Genomic DNA, 9019 nt, shown 5'->3' with positions numbered 1-9019 from the left:
TCTGAACAAGAAAATCATTCCATTCACCCTCTTCCATGGTATATGGCTGGTCATCCTTCACTAGCTCCCCTATAAAAGAGTCGGGCCAGTTTGCACCAACCATAACATCACTCAAGTTGCCTCCATATAGATCGACTTCCCCTGGTGTCAAGATACCCTCTTCAGCTGGCATTTGCTGCAACTGATTTTTATCTTGGTCACTCATTATTTCATTAGCTGAAAATAATGTTGGTATCTGACATTGTTGCCCCAAATTTTCTTCGCTTGGTTGAGGTTCAGCTGGCAGCAAGAATTGTTGTTGATCATACCATTTTTCTAGCTGAGGGAAATCCAATAATGATGGTGCTGGCACATTATCATCCTTGACATAATCTTGGAGCATCTCATGATTCTCTTCTTTTTGCCTTAATTTTCTCTTCTTCTTTTCCGGTAGTATGTCGTTCTTCCTGAGTAAACAAAGAGAGTATGCATTCTTATTTACTTGTTTCTGCTTGTGCAGGAGTTGCGACTCATCAAGTTCGAACTCGTACATGATCCAGCGACCATGATGCACAGAGCTCGTATTCTTGTAGGTGTAGGTTTTCTTGAAACCAAGAAGAGTAGTTGTTGGCTGCTGATTCTGATCAAGAAGATATACCTCCTTGGCTACGTCCTAGCCTTTCCATGAACCACTCCTAACTTTTCTCCTTATACGCGAGGCTTTTGCACTCACCTTCTTCTTTTTGGTAAAGAAGTAGAGATCTTTGTTCCTTCTCAAGTCGTTTGCCCTTCTTGCTTCATATCTTTCCCATATATTCCAAGGTTCTTGCTCACCATAGAGATCCAACTCGCAAATAAGGGCTTCTTTTCCGGGTACCTCCTCTCCATTCACCTTGGGTTTAAGGTAGTACATGAGAAGTTCATCTTCCATGGGGCAAAACCTTTGGCCCGGAAGAAGCATATAGCCACCCTCCATTAATGGAAGTCGGTTGTTTCGATCTGCTGGGTCTTTTAATTTTAAAGAACCTGAAACTGAATATCGTCGACCTATATATTCAACTTGAGAAAACCTAAAGAGATGAGAGTGTAAGATCGAATAATTGGGACTCGCTGCTAAAAAAGATTGGTGCCCTAATTAGCGTGAAGACTGCGGATGAAATTTAGAAACTAAGGACTTGAAAGAACCTGAAACTGAAAATTCAACTTGAGAAAACCTAAAGAGATCGAGAGTGTAAGATCAAATAACTGGGACTCGCTGCTAAAAAAGATTGGTGCCCTAATTAGCGTGAAGACTGCGGATGAAATTTAGAAACCAAGGACTTGTGGAAACCACTATGAATCAGGGTGTATTTATAGAAACTCAAAACTTGATCGACAAGAACCGACTTTGCAGGGGTTTATACGTGGACCAATCACAGTAAATTAGTGGACCAATCAGATTCCAATAAATGGCTTTTTTTTTAAAATGGAGAGAGGAGAGACGAAAGGGAGTGGCAATGTCGTCTGGAAAAGGGATCCTCCAAACGATGCCGTTTAGAAATTCAAAGTTACATCAATTCATTTATCAAATTTATTTTCTTATCCTAATTAATGAATCAATTGAAGCTGATGGATGTTCATCATCTCATCAAGATTTATTGATTATTTTTTCTTTCTTATTGAATTTTTTGAATTATAGTAAATAATATTTATTTGTAAATTTTATTGATATATATATATATATATATATATTTATATATATGTTGTGATCAATGAATTTTTATTGATCTTCACCTACAGTGGCGGATCCAGGATCCGAGACTTGTCTAGGCTAATTAGAAGTACACTAATATTTTTTTATTTTTTTTATTGAGGTTTGGAACCCACATGAAAACAAAATTACCAAAAGCAAATCCTAAACATGATCGCAGGTCTAAAATTTGAACTGATGCACTGGAATATAGAGCAAAGCATGTTAAAACCACACACATCCTAAACAAGATCGCAGGTCTAAAATTTGAACTAATGCGCTAGAATACTTCATAGGAACACACTAAAGGAGTTAACTTGCTGGTGTTTTACACAGTTTAAATAAAGATTAAGGTACCTCTCGATTTATTAAAGATTTTCATCCAATATTTATTGACTCTACCAAGCATATCCTAGTGCATACACTTCTTCGATTACACATTTGAAGAGAAGCGGGGGAACCACAGATTTATATGGAAAACGGTGCACCGTATATTGACAAATTGTTCATAACTCAATAGCTATCTAAAGTATAGCCTCACACAGTCACACTATGATTTATAAGTATAGCATCAATTCACACTACAAATTATGATGATTACCTTAGCAGTAGCTTGAATCTCTATGTCAGTCATATCAAGAGCAAGTGCATAACCTTAAACAATGTGATTGTCACTGATCAGATTCCAACTCAAACAAGATAATCTCTTTAAAATCAAATTAACACAAGAATCAATCGATTAGTAAATACAACAATCAATAAAATAAATTACCACCAACGTAATCCATGGCCTTGGCCTGAGGAACATCGCGAGCTTTCTTGGATATGATGACAACAGCTCCACGCCTCCACGTCATGGTCCAACGACTCCAGAGGGTGAGGGATTTCGATGGTGCCTCCGTTTTCCAAGTAAGAAGACGTCGGTTTGAGAAAAAGCACAGGCTCCTTCACGGATCATTCGAATCAAGATTGGAAATTGAGACGGAAAATGAGATGCAGAAAAGAGTGAAAAGAGAAGAAAAGAGGGGACCTTGGGGACAGCATTGCCGAGTTCTTTGGCGTGGGCGGCGTAGTTTCTGCCACCACTGACCTACTAAGGTCTGAGTAGTGAGCTGCTGTGGGCTGTGGCTGTGGGAGTACGCGACCTGCAGATAAGTTTTTTTTTTATCTTTGGCTAGTATGGGCTGAAGGTAAATATATACATATACTTAAGGGTTTTTGGCCCAAAATATTGTCTAGGCTCCAGCCCATAGAGCCTGCCACATGGATCCGCCCCTGTTCACCTATAAGCAATTAAGTTTGCCTACATATGTGGCAATGAAGAGGCAATCAAGGTTATGTGGGGCTACACATATATATGCATAATTAAAGGCTGTTGAAGGGAGTCCTCGCAAAGTCACGAAGAGATATATATGCAAGCCAATCAATGCTCAATTATCCTTAATTGCAACAAACAAGGGGTACATGATTGCATGCGGCGAGCTACGTAGTGCTCACGAAGGCAATATCCAAGAATCAGTCCTTGAGGCAATTACGTTGTTAAGAGGAAGATTACGTCCAGGACTCTAAAAGGTAATTAACTTTGCTTAAAAGATTGCTACGACAGAGTCAATGTATTATTGCTTACGATAGTTATCAAAACTATTAAGAGTTTTGATTTGATTCAAGGCCAATAACTGTGGCCTAAAATATAGTATTTCATTCCTATTTGGAATGTGAATCTACGAGCAGCCTACATATAGAGGCTAAAGATGACACAACAAAACACAGCCAACTCTCCAATTAATCTCTACGATTACCCAAGTCTCCCCGGAGCAACCTCTCTTACCGGTGACCACACTCCAGTCTCAGTCTCTTCAAGAGCCGACTGTCAGTGCCACCAAACCAACCCGGCCATCATACTTCCAGCCCTAGTCTCCCCAGGAGCCGACTGCCAGTACCACTGCCACCGAGACTATCTCGACCAGCGAAGCAATGGTAACGCCCTCGCAACCCAACAAAGCTAAAGTCATGCTTTAGCAAAACCCGTGCATTCTCCAACTTCCCAGTGATTGCTCTACTTAGTCTACAACACTAAGTATCGATTAGGTGAACGCAAGAGACCACAACCAAAGCCCTTATCCATAAGGCAAGAAGTCCTTTTCCGAAAGGCAAGAGAAGAACCTTTTGACGAGGTTGGTGCTCTCCTCGTCCACATTGTTTGATCAAGAAGTCAGGTCAAGGGATTCTCAGATGACTGCACCCCACGGTGCTGGCACGCCTGCGCAATCACATCAGCAAAAGAGACAGTTTGCACCTGTACTGGTTTTTGGAGCCAAACACTGAGACCTTAAGTATGGATACTGTTCAAATGAATGATTAATTGACACCAGAGCAGGGTTTCTGTTGTAATATGCTCACTTGCTTGAATGGTTTCTTGATAGTTATTACCATTTTAGATACTAATCAGGTCCTAACAGAAACTGGTCAATTCATCAAGGACCATCATAAGACTTGGGGGAACGGCAAAAGGTTCGCCCAAATATGCATGGTTGCATGCTTGGTGTACTGTTATCTTCTGATGCTTCTTTCTTGATGTCAAGTGGTAGCTCAAAACACCAACTCAGTGTATTGAGTATGTTACCTAGAAGAGGTAGTAACAATTGATGCCGCGCTAAGCAGTGATGCTTGGAGAAACATGGTTCAGATTGCTCAAAATAGAAGCTTCAACCAGATGAAAGAAAATTGCTCTTAATTATTTCAGTTCAGTAACATCATGGCATCATGCTAGACCTAAGATGGTGCAACTTATTCAGTGATTCCCACCTTGTTGCAATTTGTTCGTAGTAGGAAATACCAATACCAATATAACTTCAAGCATGTATTGACGTGGTGAGTTCATCTTTGACTCTTCTGTAGATTGCCTGACATTTATTCTTCAAAACCAATTCTTGAAGTTTAATTTATTCAAACTGTAATGCTACCATTTTCCAGGTAATGCAAGGTCTTGCCAAATCAATAGCTTGGATGGAGAGGAACATGCCTAATTGAGGACTGCAATCTTTCTTCTATTCTTTGTCTTCTTTTTTTTGTATAGACTTTTTATGCTAATTTCTGTTTCTTTGCTGTTGATTGTATTGTTTTTCACATGTAATTACATGAGTCCAGTTATTAGAACACTCGTATATCTTTTCTTTGACAACTTTAAGGACCAAGGGTAGAACAACAGAACTTGTGGTTGTAGCTATGAAGACAAACAAAATGTCTAAGATCAAAATGCATCCATGGAGAGGAACATGATGCTTAATTTATCCGCTGGATGTATTTTTTTAATTTAATAATCTAATCTTTATTGTATAATACATTCTACTTAACATTTTTGATTTCTCCGTACCTCCGTACCCTAGTATTCCCCTCCGCAGTCGTCAGCCACCCTACTAGGCTACCTTTCCTCGTCAATCAATTTTTCACCTATCGACGAGATTATCTCTGTTAAGATGATATCTTATCCTGGAATATCCACAATACCAATTCAATGTTTTGGTATCGGTTTGGCAACAAAAGTGTTCCAGCATGATAGTCTGAGACCATAAAATAATTATTCTTTTATGTGGGAAAGGTAAAGCCTTTACCCCTCTCTCTCATTCTCTCTCTCTCTCTCTACTTCTCTTACTATCGTCGCCGATCTCCATAACATGGGGCCCATGGTCATCACCCATAATTATAATCAAACTATACATACATACATACATATATATATATATAGGCCCGTTCTGAGGCGGACGTCCACAGTGCTACAAAAGTGCGGACGTTCGGGATTTCTCAGCAATCAGGCGCCGATGGTAGCACAACTCTTGCCAGATGGAGGCCAGGGGCATCCCGGACGGCTTCACCATGAAGACTAAGGCCAAGGAGATCGTGGTCGAAGGTTTGGGTAGTGACCTCACCCGAAACTTCAAGCCCGATTGAGGTCGACTGCAAAGTGGTAGCTGGCGAGTCCACCTAACTGCAAACTAGTCAAGGATGCCCCTGGCCTCCGTCCTGCAAGAGCAGTGCAGCTGTCGTGATTGGTGAGAAATCACGGACATCCACACTTTTGCGGCACTGCGGACATCCGCTTCTAGTCCTCTTTATATATATATATATATATATATATATATATATATATAATAGGAAAATTCTACAATATGTTAACACATGACATACATAGACACACATACAGTTATCACTTTTAGGACTTAATTTCTCAAATGAGAACATATTTTACTCTAGTGCATCTTGACCTTATTTACCTTAATGATGATTTTTTTTCTAGTTACTACGTACATGAATCCTCAAAGTGGTAAATATTACATGAAATAATACATATATGAGAAATGTTAATGTACCATAGCTTTACCTTGTAATCTTGTATAATGTGTGTGTGTGTGTTTAGCGAGAGCTTCTAATGAGAACCACTAAAATGAGGACTTTCTAATCAACAGTTTGGGAGACTCACTTTTCAATTACATTATCGCAAGTCAACCCTTAGATGTTTATGTATGCATCAGTAGATCACTTCTGGAAATTTCCTTCCAAATTGCTAATTGTTAAGGTACCAAACTAGATCAAATCAATGAACGAACCAAATCTGTCAAATCTGAACCGTTCATGTTCATAAATGATCATTCATGATTATAAATACCTTAACGATTTGAATTTAGTTGAAAAATTGCATAAATGATTTACATATGAATATCTAAACATCTAACAGTTGATTTGCGAAAATGTGATCGAAAAGTAGGTCTCACAAGAAAGTCCTCATGAAGTTCTTATTTTAGTGGTCCTCATTAGAAGTTCTTCTTATATATAGCCCTAGTCAAACTTAATTGTGTATGAACAATGTGATTTTATGTAGTTTTGAGCATTCTTTTGAATTTCTATGTTGCTAGTTTAATTTGCCCTTCATTTATGCCTTTAGAAGTCATGATCTATGTGTATGAATGTTGGAATCTCATGGAATGGTTGCTAGGAGCCATGAACTTTGTATACTAAAAACATGTGCAATATAGAAATGGTGATTAGACGATAACCAAGTGAATTGCTTGATTTCCTTACAAAGGAAACAATTTGAAAGTACTTAAAAACATTTTTAAACTTGAAAGATTGTAAATCCCTATTCTTATCAATGAGAATGAACAATTCCATATTCACGACGACGCCGCCGCCGATTTCTCACCACCTCGGAGCCTCCATCATGAAGCTGATCGGAATTGGAGGCGTTGGGTTCGGAATCGGGGCTGGGCCTTGTCGATCGGAATCAGAATCGATTCAAAATCGGAATCGGAGATGGGCCTTGTCAATCGGAGTCCGAATCGCCGCTGGGCCTTGCAGTCGAGCGTCTTTGCCGCCAGGGGCGGATTTAGGGGGTGGCGAGGTTTGGCAGTTGCCCAACCTCAATCTTTTGAACTGGTTAAAAAGCTTAAGGAGAAGAAGACCTCTGGGTCTGTTAAAAATGGCAGAAATTAGGTCGTTTGGACTGTTTGAAATTAGGTCTGTTAAAGATCCTCGAAACGATGCCGTTTAGAATTAGTTTCATTAAACAAAACAAGGTCGTTTGGACTGTTTGAAAAATTAATTATAAAAAAATTCAAAGGCACAGTCTATCTCTCTCCATTGCTATTGGTTTTTATTTTTGATTTTTCTTCCTTCCAAGTGCGCAGGGGCCCTCCATCAATTCATTTATCAAATTTATTTTCTTATCCTAATTAATGAATCAATTGAAGCTTATGGATGTTCATCATCTCATCGATATTCATTGATTATTTTTTCTTTCTTACTGAGTTTTTTTAATTATAGTAAATAATATTTATTTGTAAATTTTATTGATATATATATATATATATTTATATATATATATATATTTATATATATGTATGTTGTGATCATCTCTTTAAACAATGTGATTGTCACTAATCAGATTCCAACTCAAACAAGATCATCTCTTTAAAATCAAATTAACACAAGAATCAATCAATTAGTAAATACAACAATCAATAAAATAAATTACCACCAACATAATCCATGGCCTTGGCCTGAGGAACATCGCGAGCTTTCTTGGATATGATGACAGCAGCTCCACGCCTCCACCTCATGGTCCAACGACTCTAGAGGGTGAGGGATTTCAATGGTGCCTCCGTTTTCCAAGTAAGAAGACGTCGGTTTGAGAAAAAGCACAGGCTCCTTCACGGATCATCCGAATCAAGATTGGAAATTGAGACGGAAAATGAGATGCAGAAAAGAGTGGAAAGAGAGGAAAAGAGGGGACCTTGGGGACGGCGTTGCCGAGTTCTTTGGCGTGGGTGGAGTAGTTTCTGCCACCACTGACCTATTAAGGTCTGAGTAGTGAGCTGCTGTGGGCTGTGGCTGTGGGAGTACGCGACCTGCAGATAAGTTTTTTTTTTCTTTAGCTAGTATGGGCTGAAGGTAAATATATACATATACTTAAGGGTTTTTGGCCCAAAATATTGTCTAGGCTCCAACCCTTAGAGCCTGCCACATGGATCCGCCCTTGTTCACCTATAAGAGTAATATTCTTTTGATATTGAATGACCGTTCAATTTTAGTTGCCCATCCTGCTAAAAGTTTCTGAATCCGCCATTGTTCCCGGCAACCGGAGAAAGCTCTGATCTCTTCCTCCAAGTCTGGAGCCTCCATGGTGCGCCAGTGCCGGTGTCGTGCTGAGGAAGAGAGATAGCTACCGGCATAGTGCGAGAGTGGAGAGAGAGAGAGAGAGAGAGAGAGAGAGAGAGAGAGGAAAGGGAGTGGCAATGTTGTAGTTTAATAATTAGGTTTAGGGCAAAATGGTCATTTGATGAGAAATTGTGTAGGTGAGATTAAAAATCTGTTGTTAGGGTAAATGAGATAACTTTGTCTCATTTTGGTGCCTTTTTTTTGTTTGTTTTGGATATATGGGGGCCAAAAGGCCTAACAAAAGCAAAGAACAAATTACATCTCAGAATTTATAATCCTAATTCTAGGACTTTCACACAAGTCATCAAGCAAGCTAGAAATAACTTGTGGAGGGGGTTGCTCCATGAATTGAGCTCAAATCTCTGCATCCAAACCAGCTTTGGAGAGAATGTCGGCAACTTGATTTACTTCACGATAGACATGCTTAAGATCATAGTTGTGCAATTGTCTTTGGAGAGCTTGGCAACAATCTATAATAGTTTTTAAGGGTGCAAATCATCCACACCTTGCTGAACTAGGGAAACAAACACATGAGAATCACTTTCCACTAGAAGATGACGACAATGATGGGAGAGAGCCATTTGTAATCCCAAAAGTAAT

The 9019-nt window shown here is 39.3% G+C and overlaps 1 pseudogene; it reads right to left on the bottom strand.

The window, feature by feature from the left end:
* Positions 1-2228: 2228 nt before the first annotated feature.
* LOC112203505 lies at positions 2229-8383 on the bottom strand (annotated as a pseudogene).
* Between the last annotated feature and the right edge of the window lie 636 nt (positions 8384-9019).

Source organism: Rosa chinensis, chromosome 5 (assembly GCF_002994745.2).
Source record: "Rosa chinensis cultivar Old Blush chromosome 5, RchiOBHm-V2, whole genome shotgun sequence".
NCBI classification, from domain to species: Eukaryota; Viridiplantae; Streptophyta; class Magnoliopsida; order Rosales; family Rosaceae; genus Rosa; species Rosa chinensis.
Note: the sequence above shows the minus strand (reverse complement) of the source record. Positions and strands in the feature narration are given on the sequence as shown.